Consider the following 21,356-nt stretch of genomic DNA (forward strand, 5'->3'; position numbering starts at 1 on the left):
AGTTGATTTTGGACTCATTATCTTCTCATGATTAGGCTAAGTTTAGCTTCCCTTTCCTCTTGACTAAAGCTGTCATAACTTAAGAAAATTATCCTAAGCCAATTAACCTAATTAGCTAACCTCCCTAGGTCTTAGATTAAAGTCCCTAGTTCAATTAACCAATTGGTGAAGACATTAGCCAAGTGATTCACTCAAAATCCTCTCTCAACAGCCATGGTCAAACACATAAATTGAGCAACCACAAGATTATGTCAAGCTACTCAACAACACAAGCATTAACACCACAAGATTATGCAATATTAACACAAGAAATTCACTAATTGAAAAACACAAGATTATGTGCCAAACAAAGAGTGGCAAAATTCAGCCATGGCTGTCCAAGGAAGAAATTAAATGAAGCAATCCTCTCTCTTTACATCAACATCAAATTCAAATTAGAATTTATAAGCTAAGATGATTAAACCCTAGATTAAGGAATCTAACCATCTAGTAAAAAGAGAAGAGGATAGGAAACAAAAGAACTTAGCCAATTTGAAGCTCAAGACTCATCCTCCATCTTCATCTCTCTAGGATTCCATAAAAAACTTAGCCAATCTTCATCTTCAAGAACCCTAGTGATTGCTTGTGAAGGCCAAACTCCATAGCTCTTGAATGATGGAAATGAGCTTCAATCCTTGTGAAAATGAAAGGGATGGAACGAAAATGAAGAGAGGAGAAGAATGGTATGAGTTTTGTGGAGGTTTGGTGGCTGAAAATGGGGGCTAGGGTGCTGGAAAATGAAGAACAAAAGAGAGAAAATGAAGAACACTATGAACAAGAGAGAGAGAATGTGGAAGATGAATGAGATATATGTTGGATCCCATTTGGGGCTTAAAATGGCGTGCTCCTTGGTGTCTCCCATCAGCTGAAGCTTAATTAAAATAAGGAAAAAGAAATTAAAATGTAAATGGGAGTCTTGTCACACTTGCAAGGTACAACTTCCTATTGGTTTGTAGATGATTCCAATGTGTGCCTAATTTCCCATGTGTCATCACATCATTTTAGCTGATCTAATCCCTGAAAATAATCATAATTCACGTGCAAACCATCAGCCATTGACTTCAAGGAGTGTTGACCTCAATTGCCCAATTGATGCACAAGTCACATGCCACCTATGTCACATAAATCACATAATTCAATTAAATAGCATATGATATAATAAAATCTAATTCATGTCCAGAATTAAATTCATAATTAGAAGGGATAATTTATTAAATTAACCAAGTTTCAGGCTGCACAAAATTATATAAAAATTTCCACACAAAGGCAAACTAAAAACTAGGACAAACTAAGACACTTAAGAAAGTGTTGACTTTTTTATTTAATTACTCCCAAACTAAAATGAATTTTAAAAATATAATTTCACCATTCATCAACTGGACATAAAATGCACTTTGTCAATTTTTCTTGTACATTTTCTCAAAAGTTTATTTTTTGGACCAAAATAGCCCTAGTGCACTGAACCTAGAAACTTAGGCAAAGTTCCAAATCTAATGCAATCTGTGCACTTGAAGGTGATAAATCATTAATAAAATAGTCCTAATTGATAAATAAAAGTGGGTAACAAATGTGTTCTATCATGTGTCCACGTTTGTCTTTGTGGCATATGCCACGTTTGGTTAATTATCCTCGTGGACTGTATGTTCACATTTATTTCCTATTATGTTAAGTTCTCAAAATTTTAAATTTTAATCAGCTTATATATTTAAAGTTTCAATGGTTTCAGTTAGTAAGTGTACTACTTTTATTCAAATATACATAAATTGTTCTCCTTTAGCATAGTAAATCAAGTAATTTTATTTCATCCAGATTTTATTATTATAATTGATTTCTCTAGATTTAGTAAGTTGAATTATTTTCCTTTCAATTATTTTATATAATGACAAGTTTATTATTTTTCTCTTTTAAACTATATTATTGGGGATGCTATTCACTAGAAAATATTTTAATCTCAGATTTATTTGTTAATACTGAACGTATTGCTGATTGTTGAGGAGTTAATCACTGACTGGGAAGTGGAAGAGTTGTAGACTAAGCTACTTTTTGATGTAAATTTGAATTATAAAATTGTATTTTTTAATTAACTTCTAGGCACTCCACATAGGTTATAGTTAGGATTTTTATTTTGTTATATATTAATATTTTGTTTGAAATATTGCATTGTAGAATTTCACAAGATTCTGTTTTGCTAAAATTTTTTGTAAAAATATTGAAGCTTTCGTTATATTGTAAATCTAATTATGTTTTAGAAATAGAAAAGTTTCCTGACTTAAGGCTTAAGGGATGTGTGTTTGTACATATATCCCGTGCCAATTAAATCTAATTTTTGGGGCATGATAAAGGATGAGAAAAGAAGCTTCTATGAGTGCTTACATAGCATGAAAGTTCCCTTAGGGTATTCTTCAAATTTTAAGAAGCTTCTTTCGATGAAGGATTTATAATTAATGGGCCTCAAGTCTCATGATTGTCATATTTTAATGCAACAACTACTAACAATGGCTATTTGAGGCTTCTGGAAAGATGAATTAAGAGACGTCATAACCAAAATTTACTTTTTCTTTAATACTATATGTCATAAATTCCACGAGCCTAAAGAATTTGATGAATTAGAAAATAAAGCATATCTTATTTTGTGCCAACTTGAGAAGCTCTTTCTTCCATTTGTTTTTTTACAGTATGATACATCCAATTATTCATCTAGTAACAGAGATAAAATCATGTGGCCCTATTCATTTACAATGGATATACCCAATTGAAAGAACAATGAAAGTTTTAAAAGGATATATAAAGAGTCCACATCATCCTAAAGCATCCATTGTTCAAAAATATCTCTAAAGAAGCGACAAAATTTTGCCAATATTACTTGAATAATGTAATAACCTATTAGGTTGAGACAACGTGATGCTAAAGATCATAGACGTGGCATTTCTGTGAAGACCGCTAATCCTCATGAATTACAATAAGCATACTTACATATCTTGAACAACATTGATCAAGTTCAAGACTATATAGATGCACATAAAGAACTTGAGGAAGCAAAACAATCGAATTAGGATGATTGAGTAAAGACTAATTAAAGAGAAACAATACTTTTGCTAAGTGGTTCAAGTAAAAGGTTGAGAAGGAAGATTGTGTTTCTGATATTATTAAAGGGTTGACACAAGGTCCTAACTGTGATGTTGTATGCTAGACTACATTTGATATTAGTGGCTATTTGTTCTACACGAAGTCTTTAGACAATAAGAGTAATGTGTAGAATAGTGGTGTTACACTAGTGGCCTCAGGCATGTACTTCTCCAACTCGAAAGACCCAAATCCTTTGTTCGTATCCATGCCTTATTATAGGAATATTAAAGAGATATAGGAGGTTGACTATATTAAATTTAAAATTCCTATTTTTAAATGCAAGTAGGTTAATGTTAAAAATGGTTTTTATCAGGATAGGATGGAATTTACATTAGTAAACTTAAATACTCTAAGTTTTGGCGATAAACCTTTTTTATGGTAGATCAAGCAAAACAGGTGTTTTATGTCATGGATCTAAGAAGTAAAACATGGTCAGTGGTTCTTGAAGGAAAAAAGGAGGTTGATATTGATGAGAAGGATTGTTCAAATTTCAACATTTTTTAGACTCCTTCTTTCTCAATAGGCTTTCTTGCACTGAAATGGATGATGAACATGGCATAAGAAATGATCACCACAAAGGGATATGGGAGAATATTACTATTTAAAAATATATTAAAAGTTAATTATTATTTACAATATGTATGATTTATTACATTGGTTATTTCTTGTGTTTTATTTATACTAGAACATGCTTTATTTATTAGTTATATCACTAATGATTTTTACTTATTGTCTAAACAGGAACATGAAGGATTGGAGTGTTAATCAAGACCAACTTGACCCTTCTACTCTGATTGTGTCTACCAGTAGTGATGACAGTATGCCTATTAGTTCCCAAACTGTGGGTAGGAGCCAATTTATGCAATCCTGGAGACCTAGAAGTGGCACATGATTAAGAGATTTGGCTCTAAGTCAGAGTAGATATGAGAAGATTTTGATCCAATTTGATAACAATTAGAAGCCAATTTAGGCCTCCAAACTCACAACAAGCTAAGTACATTAGCACCCATACGGGACGATGTCCCAAAATGAGTGAAGGAACAGATATGGGAAACCATTAATGTATAGAAAACTTACTTTTATCACTTTTTATCACTATTTATTACTAATTATTATCACTATATCACTATGTTAATGGCATGTATTATAGGTCACATACAATGTCCCCACCAGTATAGAATTTAAGCATGGGTTGATGACTTGGGCCTGTGATCGTTGGAAGGGTTTCAAGACATCATTAGCTAAGAGATTTGTGCATATTGAGGTGCCAGAAGGACAACTGTGGCCTAGTCGTCATACTCAATACATGTTTCTTGATGCAACTACTTTTGAAGAATTCGTTAGGCTTTAGACTATGCCAAATGCTCCAATGAGTTAGTTTATTTTAATATATTATTTTGATATATTTTAGTTATATATCATTATCTTTATTAGATACCAAATATTTTGTAATTCTAATTCACAAGAAAGGAGGAGAAAGGCACAAGAAGGTAGGAGGAAAAATAATTGCCCCTAAATAAAGTCTCATGGCAGTTATGTGTTGGCCGATAAGAATTGATAGATGCCAAGAGGAGGAAGAGAGAAGAACAAGCTCAATCAGATCCTTCTATTCTACTGTCTCCACCATCTCTAATATGTCACGATGTGAGATGGATCTATGCTCACCAAAAGAAGGATGATTCCTTTTCAAGCGAGCATGCTCGTGAGGTTGCTCATAAAACTGTAAGTACAATTTTCATTTGGAATCTTATTTTAAATATGAAATATTACTAATTAATTGTTATTTGTATGTTACAAGTTAAGCTTAAACAGAAGCAATCTGAGGGATAATTCATCCTAAAGGGAAGAAATGATATCCTAACCATTGCTATGAGAAAAGGAGAGCATCCTATATGTGTTCAAGGATTCGAATCAAGGGTAAGCATAAGAGATGTATTTGGACCACCTCATTGTAACATCTAGAAATTTTAAGACTCAAATTTATTTAAAAAAATAAAATAAAATATCTATAATTAAATTAAAATTTAGAATAATTTGATAGAGGTCCAGAGTTTAAATTTTATTAAGCAAAAGTTGAGTTTTATTTTATTTTTAACTATGAGAAAAATTACCAAAGTTGACCTGGGCTTTTGTGCTATAATAAAAAATGTTGGGCCCTTTCTTATAATTTTTCCCAAAATATTTTAACATCACTTTTAAGAGGAAACAACACGCAAAAAACATAGAAAATGAACAAGGAAAGAAACACACGAACGGAGAGAGAGGAATAAGAGAAGAGAAAGGGAGGGAGTTAGGCTTGGATTTAGAAGGCTTTGCAACCGTTGTGAGCTCAGCTACACGATAGATAAACTCCCTACTTCAATCCTCCACCCTTCCTCTTGATTTTCTTTAATTTTTGGAAGAGGAAATTTTTAGATTTTGATCCCAAAAGCTTTATTCTTGCAAGGTTTTGTTTCTTTCGATCCTAGAAAGGATGGTTTGAGTTTCTATATGATGGTCTAATGTTTTGAGTGGATAATTGGATGAAAAGAGGTGTTTTAGGCACAAATCAAATCCAAGAGGTTGGGTTTTTCTCTTCAATGATTTAAGTCTATTGATTTAGTTATAATTTTATCATTTGAGCCCAATAAGATTTAAATTAAGGTTTGGTTTTCATTATAAGGGCTAATGGTGAAAGTTGGTGACACTAAGTGAAATTTTTTAATTGATTAAAAATTATATAAATTAGAAATTAGCTAAGTGATGGCTAATAAATGGTTTTGGTGGTTAAGTAATATTATGTGAATGGTTGGTTTAATATATGAACCATTAGGATGGATTATGACTCATTGACCCAAGTTGTGTGGTATGAGTTATAGTCTTCATTAATGCTATGTGTCATGATAAGTGATATGGATCACTTATATGTTGTAAGGATTGTTGGTGAAATTTGTTCGAAAGTTAAGGACCAAGTCGAGTCCTATTTTGTACAAGAGAAACCCTTTGGTACCCTTTGATACCAAGTCGAGTCCTATTTTGGTACCAAAGGGTTGAGGTAACAAGAAATTTTATATTTCTTCTTACTTTTTTTTAACTATTTTTGAATAAATATTACTAGCTATCATGCATTACATGTTTTAAAAGATTAAATGTGCTTTATAAGGGGTTATGGGGTACTACTTTGATTATAGTGCAAATATGTTTTCTAATTATTTAACAACAATGTTTTTATGGAAACGAGATTTGTTTACATGTATTGTAATCATAAGGAATAGAAGTTGCACTTAAAGAAGTATAACTAAGTAAGGTACCTTAGATAGGCTAAGGAACCGTTTAAGAGAGATTTATAAATGTTATACTACCTTAGAGTGTTGAAGTGGTCAATACTCAGGAAAGGTAGACATGAATAAAAGGCATGATCTCGGTGAAAGTTCACCAATGAGAAGGTGTGGATTTTTGATATTCTATGATATACTGCTAGTACTCAGTGTTGCCTTACGTATTGTGGGTTCAGTGCACTAAAGTAATTAGTGTATTGAGTGTTCGACACCTCTCAGTAGGGGAGGAAATTTGACATATGAAGTGTGAGGTTGAGTGCCTAGACCAAGGTAGCCCTCACATGGAGAGTAAGTCAGGCTAGCTCTAGGAGGAAGTTAGCTTTAACTGCTCAGGATTCGCGTCAAAGGGGCATAGGCGGTTCGGTGGATTAGATCATGCCTTAGATTATGTTTTGTGTCTGTGGAGATACAAGTGGGTACAAAGTTTACCTGTGAGTTAAAGAGTGCTAAGGCACATTATGTTGGTCATGAAAGGCCATACCGGCCTATGTCATGCATTCATACATTTTAAATGACTAAATTATATACTATTTTGAATTTATTATTCGTTTATTCGATTATGGCTTACTTTATAATAATTAATGTAAATTTCTCTATTACTGAGACTGTGGTTGTCTCACCCCTTTCTTTTCAATATTTCCAGGTCCAGGCAAAGAACCAGTCGAGGATAGGGAAAGGAGCATAGCTAGGGGTTGTTTGTGAATTGTAAAAAACTGCAACCCCTTTCTTTTAAGCAAATCTATTATAATGTATTTAGGATTAGGTGCCAGTAGGATATGGTTATGTATATGTGTGTGAGTATGTGTGGATTGTATGGCTTGTGTATGAATTTTTGTTTGCTTGTAGACTTGTGGCTAAGAAACTTGGCTACGGTTTTTGATGGATTTATTTAGTAGATCAAGTTTTCACTACAAGCAAATATTTATGTTGGTATATATGTGATTCCACAAGCAAATGCAAAGTAGTTACATTGCAAATGGTGTGCTATGGGCAAACATACACTTTGGATAGAGAGAGTGGGTGCGTGGGCCCCACGGAGATCTCTGAGCTAAGTGAAAATATTTAACGTGTGTATTCATATGTGTATATGATATTTGAAATAGTTTTTTGCCACTCTTATGTGATTTGTGCATTTTGGGGGTTTAGGGTCCATTTCGGGAAATGGCACCGGAGTGGTCAAATTTTGGTATAAAGGGTTTTTCTATCATTTAAATGTTCTATCAGGTATTTTTAGTCCTATTTCATGTGTCCAAAGTGTTTCCACAAGTTTATGGCCATTAGGATGAGATTTGAACAATTTTGAAAATGGTTTTTACCAAAAAACTGCACTTTTGCATCCGGGTGTCCAAATCTTAATCCGACTGTTAGATTTCTCTAAAATTTAGATCACAAGTAAAACCTTTTATAAGCTTCGTGTGGGCTTTAGAATCATGTCGATCGGATACCGGACGGAGAAATGGCACACTCCGGAATTTGGTCCAGAGGAGCTGTCATGACAGCACTTTTGCTTTCATGACAGCAACATTAATAATGTTGCAACATGCACAAAATTCAATCCGTCTATTGGATCTTTTCAGAATTTGGTATGCTAATAGTACTATTTAAAAGTGACATGTGGGCTTTGAAATTACTCCGATCGAAGATCAAATGATGAAATGGTGCACTCCGGAAGTTAGTTCGGAGGTGCTATTATGATAGTTAAAAAGTTGTCATGACAGCAAAAATGACCAAACTTTTAACATATCTAATTTTTAATCCAACTGTTGGATCTTTTTGAAATTTGGTACGCTTATAGTACCTTTTTAATGTGACGTGTGAGCTTTAAAATTACTTCAATCGGAGGCTAGATGGTGAATCAATACCTCCCAGATGTTTACCCGGGAGGGCTGTCATGATATCAATTAACTGCCCCTGTTTGCCTTATTTGCTCCCGTGCACTACATATTAATCCTTTATACTTTTTTAAGAGGTTTTATACATGTGTTTTTCTATTACATAAATTATTATTGATTTAAATGATTTGTTTCCTAAGTTAGTTTTAGGATAAACTCCTTAACCACACTTAGTTTATTTGAATTGTGTGATTTTTAGATAACACTCGGGGCAAGTGTTACACTCATCGACCCCATTCTTTAGGACTCATAACTAGAGAGGAGTTAGATGTCATTTTAGCTCAATCAAGGGTTGAGGCAACGACCGAGGTTATGGCTACTCTTAAAGCCAGGTTGCAAAAGATGAAAGAAGAAATGACAATCGTGATGAGCTTAATCAAGAAGCCAAGTAGCCCATAGACCCATTCCCCTGCTTGTCATCCAAGGACTAAAGATAGCAACATCGTTCCACTTCTTTTAGATGATGACCCTGATTTGGAGAGTGAATTATGCTACTTATATGTAGAAGATCCGGATAAATTCTTAGTAGCACACGATAGCATCCATGAGGGGTCAAAATGCCACTTCCAAAAAGTTTAAGAAGATATTGTCAAGGTTACTATTGAAGAGGTGAAAATTGATTTTGCTCCTATCCTGTTCCCCACTGATGAGATCAAGATAGTGAAAGATGCTAAGGGAACTTTTTGCTTATGGCCAAAGAGACTTGTTGGGAAGCCTCAAGATCCAATAAAAAATTTTATTAATTAAGAATTATGTATATTTAAGAATATGTTATTAACTTTTTTATTAATAGGAAACCCCATCGTCCCATAAAGTAGGTCGAAAGCCATAATTGTTTGAGCTAAGTCCGTGGGACCATTTGTGTTGACGGCATATGGTGGATCATTTCCACCTCAATGTTTTAAAGTGATTCCTGATCTTGTTGGTGTAAACAGCTATGAAATATTTGTTAAGAATGAGGATCTTTATAACATCTGAAAACTTCAAATATGGAAAAATTGACTAAATAAGGGATAAATTAGTTAAAAATATGATTAATTAATTTAATTATGTTTTTAGGTTGCTAATTAACTTTTTAGGTCATATTTGGCTCTAAATTAAGTTAGAATGAAAGTCGGATCAAGTCAGGAGGCATTAAGGGGAGCAAAATTGACATTTTGCTTGCTGCATAGTGAGCCACAGCTTGTGTGGCATGCACTGCGGCGCACGGCACAACAGACAGATTAAATTTTCAAAAATCATCAAAAAAAAGTTAGTTTTTGTGGTGGGAAACCTAGAACATAAATAGGACAACTTTGGGCACTGCTAGGACATTATTTTGGGAAGATTTTGAAGATAAATTGAGCCTTTAAACTCTTGAGTAAGTTTTCTACCTTTTTCCTCTACCTTTTTATCTTATTTTCCATGGGATTTGAAAGTAAGAGAATTTTCTCTGAATAGATTAAGCCATGAGTCTATGTTTTAAAGGTTTCTATTGACTCTAAAGGTTTGATTTAGGTTTATTAATCTTGGATATGTGGTAATATGAAGCTACTTTGTTATTTGGTGAAAGTTGGATCAAGACCTAACTTGATCATAAGGTTTTGAAGTGTGATAAATTGAGATATTAAGTATTATATTATGAGATAGTTAGAGGGAGGCTTGAAGGGATTGTGTGAACAAATTCTAATTTTAACAAGCCTCTTTGTTAAGAATATCAGTGAGAAGTAGGAAAATTGGGAGGTTATTGGTAGCTAATAGTGCTTATGTTAATTGAAAATTAACATATAATACTTGTTGATGTAGATTGTGGTGTAAGAAGACTTACCTTGACACAAGAAGGGATTTAGTACCACGAGTAACCCTTTTGGTTACAAAAAGATTGAGATAACTAGATAATTTACATTATTTATTACCTTGTATAAGTTATTCTCAAGTTGTTATTGCATGATTTGCTATGCATATATGTATGAATTTTGTAAAAGTTAACTATTTTAGAAAATGAGTGGAATATTGATTTGTAAAATGTCAAGTTTTTAAAGTAAGTAGTAATATTCATTATATTGGTTTAGAAAGTGGTTTATTCATCGTCAAGTGGAGATATGTAGTGAAATGTGACATATTAAAGAGTGGGAGGTCACCCTAGTGGAGTTAGTGAAGATTAAGTCCATATGGCACTGCTGGTACCTCGGGACGCCAGGTGCAGCACTTACTCTCCTTAATGGTCGAAAATATGTGCGGTGTTGGAGATTTACTCTCCTTAGTACCCAAAAGGGTGCGGAGTTGGAGACTATGCTCCTTAGCATTTATAAGATGCGGTGTTAGAGTAACGACACCCTAATTACTTGTAATAGAGGGAACTAGTAGTCTAGAAGTGGTTTAGGACACCTTGGTCGAGTAGTCTTACCATGGATGGTGAGATTAGGGACCATACATGTGGTTTGATTCCGTGAAATAGCCTATCAGTTTAATCGAGAGTATTGGAGGACTGATTGGTTAGGGATCATGCATGTAACTTATGGTGATTTTATATGGTGTGGTTATATTACTTATTTTAATGCTTGTTTATAACTTAGCATGTTAATTAATAATGTAGATTATCTTAGTTACTGAGATTTTTATCTCACCCTGTGGTTATCATTTTACAGGTTCTACCGCTGAGACTGAGCAAGGGAAGGAATCGGGTAAGGATTAGAAGATTTTCTACATCACAAATAGTAATTCCCAATTTTGGTTTGAATGGTGTACATAAACTTGTTATATGATATTAAATATTGCCAACTAGGAATGCATATCATTTTGATTGGTGGCACTTATTTCATACTATGTTATTTTGTATTTTAACCCATTATTGTATATGATGTGAATTTGTGACAATTTTTGTAGTGATGGGCTAAAATATTATTACAAGTGCAAAAAATGTTTTACCTATATGGTGACAATGTATATATAATGTATTGTGTGGCAATAGAGGCCAAATAGTGTATATGTTGTTGATTTGGTATTTTGACCATATTGGGCGAAATGACCATTAAGTGGCCAAATTTTGTGTTTGGTATGTTTTTATGTGTTTGAATGCTCAATCAAGTGTATTTTGGTCCATTGGACATGGTTCAAGTCTCACAATAGGTTAATGGTATAAGTTATGAGTTTTGGGTACTTGAATACTTGAAAATTGCTTTAAAAGTTAATTTTTACATTTGAGTGTCTAAAATTCTCATACGGTGTTGAATCATAACAAAACTTGTACCATTAGTTAGCTTATTGAATAAGCTTCACATGGGTGCTTAAATCACTCCAATCAGACATTGAATGTGAAAATGGCGCGCTTTCAAAGTTCATCCAGAAAAGCTATCATGACAGCATTATTATCATGAACACGTGCATTGCGGCACATTTCACGCAAGCTGCGGCACACGGTACAATAAGAAAACTTACCTTTCTATGCCACATGCCATGGCACATGGACCACGAGCTACAGTGCATGGACCAAAACACTCAAAAATGACATTTTTGACCCTGTTTTGAAGTATTTTGCTTTCTAAAACTTTTTCATGCTTCCAATACCTTTATAAATCATTAAGTTTGAGCTCAAACTATAAATTTGAAGGGTTTTTATGGGATCTCAAATATTCCACAATTATTTTTAAAAGATTATTAGTTTTAATCTTTATATATGTAATATGAGCTTAGGAGCAATCCTTGCTCCTAATTATGATTGTTTGTTGTGATTGTGTGGTGAATTTTGGTAATGTCAAGGTACATTACAATCTCTATCGAATTCTCATTGATACTGACCTAACCATGGCGAACATTCAAATTGGAATAATGTAAGTGTCTTATTATAAATTTAAATGAAATTAAACAATTCAACTTTTCAAACTAACTTGTTTTCATTTTCGTAGGTTTTTTCATCAATTTCTAGCTTCTTCGGGTAAAGACAAACAATATGGATTTCTTTTCCCGTGTTACACTAACAACAAGGAGAACACCAAAGAGGCGAAGGAGGCATATATGAACCAGAGGCTTAGTGAAGGTGGAAAGGAGTGTTACTTTTTCATATTTTCCAATTTGTAAGTAAATATGTTTGAATTTATTCATAATGGTATTGAATATTTGCTTAAGTTACTTTATTATTTTATGGTATACACTAGCAATTGATAGTGTTTTTTATGAAGAGAAATTCTATAATCTTTTTATGCTCTCTGCATCATAAACTCAATCCAGCAATGAAGAAATCTTGTGACCAGTAAGTATGCTTAAGGAGTCTTATAATACATTTTGGTTAGTAATCAAGTTACTAACAATGTTATGTTGATGATAGGGCTATGAAGATTGGTCAGCAAATTAGGTTAGGCAAGGCCCCATGTAATGTTAAGGATCATACATGGATAACACCAAAGGTAATAAGTTGTACATGTTTTTATTTTATATAATTTTGATGATAGGGCTTTCTTTTAATATAATTATGACAATGTTGTGTTATTCCACAGAGCTGTCAACAACCCCTTACTAATTTGTGCAGCTTTTATGTATTGAGACATGTACACAATATTATCATGGCTAACTTGATTGAGTTCACTAAGGAGCTAAATCTAATTTTAGGTGTTTTTTTCCTTCAAATTGCTAATTTAATTTCCTTATCTCTAATCTTTTCAAATATTCAATGATCCATCTCCATTTTTAGATTCAGAGATCCATCAAATTGGGCAATGTTAAGGACTCTTCATGTTAGATCTTCATAATAATCATCCTTTAAAAGAGTGAGTTGTGTAATTGTAAACATGGTATACATAGTTGTATGTAAGATTACTTAGTTGATAATTTATGTTTTCAGCATTTGGAATTGTACATAATTTCAAATTCATTTGATTTGAACAATATGATTGTATGGCTGGTTGGTTGTTATTTGGCTATTATACGTTTGATTAATGCATGATTTAAATTACAACCTATGGTTGGGGTAAATGAAAAAAATGGGAGTATTTTTTTTTCAAAATTCAATATCTATGCTAGTTTTGCTAATAACCGGTGTAGATATCTAAATCATATACACTAGTTGTGACTATAACCGATATAGATAACAAATTATCTACACTAATTTCCTTTAGAACTGGTATAGATATATAACTCATCTACACTGGTTCTAAAAAATAACCGATGTAGATATGCTTTAATCTACACCAGTTCTAGAAAACAACCAGTATAGATAATATATAATCTACACCGGTGTAGATATCAATTTTTTTAAAAGAAAATATATTTATAATTAATGTTATCCACATCGGGTTTAGAATTGGTGTAGATTTGTCCATTAACTACACCAGTTAAATAACCGATGTTGATGCCTTTATCATATCTATACTGGTTTTATCTACACTGGTTAAATTAAGCTATTTTAACTAGTGTAAATTTACTTGTCTGTACAAGTGACTATAGTAAACATTTTTTACCATGATAGAGTTAAATAAATTTGTTTTGAAAAAGAAGATTGTTACAATGAAGGCTTGCCCCTAGAATTGAAGGGGAGTTGGGATCACCATCTAGCTACACGTAGCATGTGTTTTGGACCTAAGGAATGTCTTAGAATACCGTAAAGGGGTTCTAGGAAGAGAAATCAAGGCTATGTAGGTATTAGTTCGACAAGTGAGAGAAGCTACAAACATTCTTATGTTTTTTGTTTTGCCTTCTATTTGTATTATTAATGATCTGAGCAACGATGTTAAGTTGCTACAAAGTAAGGAGTATCAGGGTCGTGGCTAGCCTTAGGCTATCAAGACCATGGCCTAGGACCTCAGATGAGGCTCCATTTAAGTTATAATATTGAATTTCACATTGTAAAGCATATAATAATATAGGATTTAAAGTAAATTATAGAAAAAATGACATTATTTCTTCACAAAATGACTATTAAAATACATGTAGAGAATAATTTAATGAAAAGGCAATGACGAATATATATAGATATTTTAATGAAAATTTTAGTTATAAAATCACACATTTGTTCCAAAATGTTTTCGGTATTGAATGTTAATTAGTTACGGTATCACTAATAATCATTAGCATTTAAATAACTTTTTAATTTTAAAATTGTCTAAATTCTATGGATAAATTATATCACAATATCAATTGAATTATGCCTCTTTCTTATTAAAAGTAAATTGTTCGAATTATTTATCATAAAACATTAACAAATAATTCTTGCAGCTCACAAACATAAAAACTAATATGCAAATTTATGAGTTACAGTACGTGCATTACGTGCATGAAATTAGACCTCTATACGCGGCCCTGGGAGTAGTTTCGGTTGGTCACTGTTTTCTGCATGTTCCGTCCCCAAAAACAAAAACAAAAGAAAATAATGGCAATAAAGTCAGCAAGTTGGAGACTTGTTAGTTGTTACTCCCTCCATTTTTATTTATAGGAGAAACTGTCATTTTTAATTTATTTTTTTATAAATAAAATCATATTTTTTTAATAGGCATTTATTACAAATTTTTTAAATTATCCTCTTATAATTTCATCATTCACAATGATAAGAAACAATAAATGAAGGCTTAAATAAAAGGAAATTTATTTCAATTCTTTTATTTTTGGACACAATTAATATATAACTGATTTTCTTAAATTTTGTGATATAATTTTTTTTTCTTTTACAAATAAAAATGGAGGGAATACCTAGTTGAAAGGAAGGAACACGATGTAAGAATATCTGATAATGGGCAAATCGTAACGAGTTGTGAAACTGTGAAAGTGAAACCTTGAATTATTGAAAATTATTTGATGTCATCGATTTTGAATATGATATATTACACCTCGTTACAAATTTTATGTTGAATGAACAAATGAATAACTGAAATTTTATTCTTAAATTGGGGTGCTCCGCATACGTGTAGTCAACTGACATGATATTATTGGTTTACAGACTGTAATTTTTCCTTATCATCATGTTTTCTCAGAAAACCTTGCTGGAGCCAAAAATGCATTTTCAGCTATGCCTATATATGTATAATACAACGATTGGGAAAAACCTTATAAAATAAGACGAAGTGGACTCAAAATGAGTTTATTAATTCTTCTGCAACAATGCATTTATTCATTACAATTCACATGTGTTAGTTACACATGGTAATTTTGGCAACATCATTGGCATTACCAATGTTGAAATACTTCTGCGTCCTATAGTCTCTTCACTGCTCTTTGTCCAACACGCGCGCGCGCGCGCGCGCTAAGTCTGCAATAAAAATACGCAAATTCTTGGTTTTAAGCTTGATGAGGAAGAAGGCGAAGACCCTTATTGGTAGGCTTAGATGTAGGATTGTTTTATAGTAATCTTGTCAATGGGCAACAAATTTTTTCAAGTTGAAATGTCTTCACTGAGCTGTGTATGAACACTAGAACTTCCAAACGAGCATACTCTTTCACATGAATATTCTTGGACCTCCTCTAAGTGGCACAAATGTGTAAGAAGCAAGCTCATCTCTTTCGAATCTCGTCGGATCGAGCTTCTCTGGTTCTGGGATGTACTCTTCATTCTTGTGAGTGTACGTACTTGCACTTAGTTGTATTGGGTGCACATTCATGCCACTAGGAGTAGGTCCAAGAATATTAAGCAAAAGAGTATGGTCGTTTCTGGAAATTCTGGTGGTCATGCACAACTTAGTGAAGAGATTCAACTCGGAAAAATTGGTTTTCGATGAGAAGATCTTTTTATATTGTTGATCTTAAATCCACTACAACATTTTTTACTTCTAGCAACCTTTCATAATTGTCGCAGTAGATTAAAGTGAAAACTATTATCTATTGTCATGCTATAAGGCAATAGTTTTTGCAAAAAATCAAAGGTAATAGTTGTCATGGTTATAGCAACAATTTTAAACTGTTGTATAAAACAAAAATATTGCAGTGTATAAACGTACTCATGAGTCTTCTAGTTCGCCTTCTTCTTCGTCATCACCCTTGAAACAAAGAATTGTGCATTATTTTCTGTGCATGTTCTTTGGATCCTCTGATCGAATATAGTGCCACCCTTGCAACAATAAGCCAAATGGACGAGATAGAAGAATTATAGAATGTTAGAGTACTACAAATTTTGCAAAAGAAAAAATTGAAAATAAGATCAGCGTCACATGAAGAACCTCAACAGACACAGATACTATAAAAAAGACATGAATGAAGCACTTCTTACTCTGCTAGAATCTTACGGCGTTAGTTTCGGTTTATTTGAGACAGCTTCAAAGCCTCTTAAAACTTTGTTAATCTTTTGGGTAATTCCCACTACTTCCTCTTCCCTTTATATATATATATATATATATATATGTATCTTTGAGCACATTCATTTAACCTTAATTATCATAATCTACAATTCTGCACTATAGCTCTTGTTCTGCTGGCTCCGTTTTAGAGTAAGCAGATTTAGCAGCCCATATTCACCACGTTTTGGCTGCTTAAATTAGGAGATTTTTGCACGAAATCTGTGTACAGTTCCCCCGCCGGGGGCCCCCTTGTTTAATGATATTACGTCTGAGTAATTAAATATTGGTTGATGAAATGCTCAATTTGAGATAATGTCTAAAATGAATAAAAATTAAACTTGCTCTTTTATTTATTTTGAAATTGTTATATATATATATATATATATATTTGCGTATAACAGAAGATAATACAATCAACCCATATTAGCGATTAGCCCACGTAATTTTAGATTTCATCCTTTATGTAAATAGTTATGGTCTGGTTGCTATTTTCACAAGGAAGAAGTCTTGTTGAAAGGAATTTACTTCTAGGAGAATCACATCCATGGATCTAAAAAAAAAATTATCTACACATAAGGACTAATAACAAGTCTCATTCAAGAAAAAACAAGTCATGTTCTCATTTTAATAATAATTTATTCTGTATTGATCCTTCTCTGCAAATAATTGTCTTCCTAGGTTCTTAGATGTGATTCTCCCTTTACTTTTTGTATTTTGAGATTGCATCTTAGGATCAGGCCCTTTAGTTGGTCATCTTCCATGCAGAACTCATTGTTAAACCCTGGTATTGATTATTACAAAATAAAGAAAAGATTGTGTTTTATAGGTTATCTAATCTTAACTAAAAATCAAATTGGCTAAACATTGAACTAAACTAACTTAAATAATAGCTTATCCATGTAGTAGAAATTCTATTCTTTAAAAGAAATTCTACATTAGTTAACTATTTGACTTAATTATAATTCTTATGCTAGAGATTTTCAGGTGCACCCAATAAAAACCTTTTTCTGGATTAGCATCGGTACTGTGCCTTTAGCACCGATGCTACATCTTCTGTTCCTTCATCTCTTCCCTTCATTCTTGACTCGAGCTCTCAATAATACCAATACTGGAAGTTTTCAACACAGTGTTACCCTTGGTGTTTGTTCAAATTTATCTTATCTCATTTGAGTATCTTTGATTAGCATTGATACTTTTTATATAACATCAGTGTTGCACCCATCTTGTGTCTTAGTCCTTTTTTCTCTTAGATAAGTTAACACATGTGCTATCAAATAGCACCAGTGTTGGACTCTTATAACTCCTTTAACAACTATGCTAGTAGCATAGCATCGGTACTACTTCTCAACTCCTCTCACAGGGACTAAGTGTTGAATCTCTATCACTTGTGTTATATTCTCTAGCACCCGTGCTAAGTTGGTTCTTGGATAATGTTCTTTATTTGTTCATAATTGTTAAAAATCTTCGTCATTTATGATATAACATCTAGAAAATTTTAACCTTGGATTATTAACTTAATTAGAATAGTTAGTGAGTTAATGAGGTGTGTGGCCAGAGGGGCTTAACTTGGCATAATTGTTGTGATTTCAGCCCTAAAAGTGGGTTCGGATTGATGGCAAGCCACCCGGGCAAGGAAAGGGGACGAAAAAGTGAAGAGTTGTATTCTGTGCCATATACCACGGTGCATAGTTGGTCTGCCGCGGCGCACAGACATAACTTGAATGTAACGGGCTCCTCTGTGCCATGTGCCATGGCAAAGGGCGACGTGTGCCGCAGCGCACGGCCAAAAATCTGATAAATCAACTCGTGAGTTGCGTGAAAATAGAAGAGGAAGAGAGGAGGAAAATGAAGAGCTCAGTTTTAGCTCTATTATGGCATGGTATTTGGCCCTATTGTGGATAGATTGAAGCTCTCAAACACCCAACGTAAGATTATGGTACTTCTTTCTTCCCTTCCCTCTCTCATTTATGATTATTTATGGTAGGGTGTGAGTTAGGAGATAGATTTTCAGTCTATAAGAGTATGGGTCCGATTCCATTAGTTAAAATGAGATTAATGGGAGTGACTTAATGTATTAGAACACCACATTGATAATTTTGGAAGTGGTTGGTCCATAGGAGTAGTTAATATCCAAAAATTAGTTTTTATGAGGTAGTTGAGAGAAGTTAATATGCATTAATGATAGTTTGAGGTGTCATTAATGATAATGTGCATTAATGGAACTTAATGAGCCCTTTGGGTGTGAGTGGGTAGTAATTATGTGATAAAATACTAGTGTATGTAGAGTTTATGTTGATAAAGTTTCAAGAGCTAGTTGGTGATGATGTTCTTATGGTTTGGATGAATAGAGGTTCATTTTGGCACCATTCGATCTCGTTGAAGCTTTAAAAGTTGGTATAGTAAGGGGTAAACTTTAAACCTCTTAAAGGTTTGAGGTAACTGGAGGAAATTTAATTTTTATAGTTAAATGTTAATTGTGTTGATTTGTGAGTTAATTTGATTATGCATATAGGCAAATGTTTGAGTATGATTGGTTTTGAGAAAGAAAATCTTGATTCTACCACCCTTGATGTTTTATGAAATTAATTGTGATTTATTATTATGGGTAGAGAATTTTGATGAATTATGTGTTAAAATGTAAAGTATACATGTTGTGTGATTCATGTGTTGAGCAACGAATGTTGAAATGCATAAAATGTGTGAAATGTGCATGGTATGATCATTAGTGAGAGTTTTCCTAGGGAGAGGAGTAGTTTGATTGAAAATCCACGTGGTATTGGTAGTGACCATTGGAATAGGGAACTAGCCTTGGCACCAACCGTTGGAATCAGGAGGTAGCCCTTGTCCCATAGTTGATTTGGGATTGTCCCACTTGTTCTACGAGGGACTTGAACCTAACTAGTCTCCACTGATTCATAAGGAGGCTAGATTAGGGGTACGACACCCCATGGTTATTAGTATTGGGGAAAACTGAATTACATAAGTGAGAGAGTTAACCCTAGCCTGGTAGCTCCTCACAAGTGGAATGCTAGGTTAGTCTGTGAAGGACATAGCCACGCGATAGCCACCGATTTTGTGTCGGAGGTAACAGGAGGATATAAGGTTGGCACACGATCATGCATATAAGCCCGACTATATGGTTATTAGTATTGTAGTCCGGCACATGTTAAGGGTGCATGGTTGTTATTTTTGTGACCTTGAGTTATGTTTTAAAAACAATATGATATAATGTTTTGTGGCAAACCCAATCACATGGTTGTTAGTTTTGTTAACCGTGGCCCAATACTATGTGACAGATGTGTTATATGCCTTTTTGCATCTATTTGCAATTAATATGTAACTGTAAGGGTTAAGTGAAACTTGGTTACTGAGTGGTTGTACTCACCCCTCAATTCTCAATATTTTCAAGAACTAGCTCATCGGATCCAAGTTAGGGAAAACACACAGAGACTTAAGATTTACGAAGTAAATCCTCCTTTTGTCTCTCTTTAGTTGTTTATATGTGTAATTGTCAATGTAATTGCCAGCTAGGATAAATTGTCATGATTGGTTTACTACTTGCATGATTTTATGTTTAACTAGTGTATTTTGTGCCCTGAGTCAGTGAGTTTTTATTGTGAACCTGAGGATAGGACCAAAATACTTGTGCAAGTAAGAACATATGTATTTTTTAGAAATATGAATGAAATGGTTTGTTATGTGCAATTTTCCTCTCCCTCTATGTTTTATGAAAATTAAGGTTGAGTGGTGATTTTGTGAAACAAGTGTTTTTGGTTGTGTGTGGTGTGTTGCACAAGTTCACGAGAGTCTATTGAGTGTGGTCGGAGGCTTAGTGTAGGCTATTGGCACGTGTAGTTGAGTTAGGACACCCCATTTGGAAAATTTTATGAAAATGTATCCAAATGGGTTTTAGTGTCTAACTTTTGATAGAAAGTGAATTTGAGTGTGAAACTGATGCTATTAGCTAAAGCTAGGAGAAAGCTCTGTGTAGACACCAAAACCACCTTAATCAGACATCGGACAGAGATTTGGAACATGTTAGAAGTTTGCTCCCTGTGTTGTCAAATGACAGCACTGCTCTGTCAAATTTCATGCAATGCGCCACGGCGCATGGCACAGAGGAGACACGCCATGACATACGTGTCAAAATCAGTGTAAAAATTTGTTTTGAGTTTTAAAACTCATTTATGGGTCCTAATTGATTTTTAAACTTTCGCTTTGTTTTCAAAACTCTGATTTGGAGTCCTTAAATTATATTTGAGATTTGAAATGGCAAATTGGGATTCCTTGAAATAGATTTTGAGAAATTCTTTTGAAATAGTTTGGTAATTCTTGTGAGTTAAGCCCTAGATTACCAGAATTTGAAGTTAAGTGTGATTTAACCTTAGGGAGGTTACAGTTTGGTATCAGTTTCTCTGGTTCTGAGAATTGGACCATGGATTTGTGAACTATGTGAGAACTTGTTTTGTGAATGCTGTATTTGCATATAGAAAGTTGGCAATTGACATTATACACATGTTTTTCCCTTTTGAGCTAGTGTTAACTATTTTTCTTTTATGGAATAACTTCCATTCTTAGAAGGGGAGAATGGTGCAAACAAGAAATACTGCCGGCAACATTCCAATGAATATATCAAGACAAATGTAGGAAGTTTTAGTACAAGAGAAGAACATTATCCCCAGTAAACATGTTGAGATGGGACAAGGCTCGAGTCAAGCTAGAGAGCAACCGAGGCCTATAACGAGCAA

This window comes from Prosopis cineraria, unplaced genomic scaffold (assembly GCF_029017545.1).
Source record: "Prosopis cineraria cultivar Desert tree isolate PC_DT_omini unplaced genomic scaffold, ASM2901754v1 PC11, whole genome shotgun sequence".
Lineage (NCBI taxonomy): Eukaryota > Viridiplantae > Streptophyta > Magnoliopsida > Fabales > Fabaceae > Prosopis > Prosopis cineraria.